This window comes from Haliaeetus leucocephalus, unplaced genomic scaffold (genome assembly GCF_000737465.1).
Source record: "Haliaeetus leucocephalus isolate CR32 unplaced genomic scaffold, Haliaeetus_leucocephalus-4.0 Scaffold156, whole genome shotgun sequence".
Classification (NCBI taxonomy): domain Eukaryota; kingdom Metazoa; phylum Chordata; class Aves; order Accipitriformes; family Accipitridae; genus Haliaeetus; species Haliaeetus leucocephalus.
Genome location: NW_010972592.1, coordinates 739,069 through 739,885, shown reverse-complemented (window position 1 = coordinate 739,885; position 817 = coordinate 739,069). Strand labels below are relative to the sequence as shown.

Genomic DNA, 817 nt, shown 5'->3' with positions numbered 1-817 from the left:
AGAAAATATGCTAGGGTTGCAGCATTGATTAATATAGATGCTAGAGGAACTAATGAAAAAGGAAGGATACAGGGAAAGATGAATTTGTTTTTAAGTTACATGAGAAGAAAGGTTATCTAGAAAGAGATACTGGTGAGGCAGCTGAAGATGCGAGATAGATGTAAGTGGAGAATTGATGACTTCAAGGAGATCTTCAAGAACTATTAGCTGTCAGAGCTTTGTGTCAAATGACATAGTACAAGCAAAAGGCATGTGCACAAGTGGGAAAGAAGCACAAGTAAAAGGACCTCACCAGAAATTCAGAAAATAATTCCAAAAGATAGTCCATGCTTGCCATCTTTCTGTGACTCTGTCTATTAAGAGAATAGTGTTTGTGACAAAGCTAGAAGTCATGTAAGGAAAACCATGAATCTAAAAAAGATTAAAGAAATGTATGAATCTAGAAGAGACTTTTCAGAGAGTTCAGGAAGAAATCATTACTATGATGAGTTTCAATGCTGAGGGGTAGAACTCAGCTATGAGATCACCTCTGGCTTTTATTTACTTGTTTGTTTGTTTGCTTCAAAATGTCAATAACTGTCAAGTCTTTGAACTTAAAATTATATTTTAATTTTCATGGATTTTTTGCTATCCCATTTTTATTAGAAATATTTTTACAAAATATTTTATTTTTTTTTTTCCCCCCTGCCATAAAAGAACAATTAGGTTACTGTTAGTTTTCTTAACTAGTTGATATTAGTTAGCTCTGCTGACAAAGTGTTCTGTCAACATTAATTGCCTCGGTAAGCACCAACAAGATTAATTTTTATCTGATAAG

At 33.3% G+C, this 817-nt stretch overlaps 1 protein-coding gene across 1 annotated transcript in view; it reads right to left on the bottom strand.

Moving 5' to 3' along the window:
- Positions 1–817, bottom strand: part of SPATA17 (spermatogenesis associated 17) — a 94,639-nt gene that overhangs the window by 93,240 nt on the left and 582 nt on the right. The window lies entirely within an intron of this gene.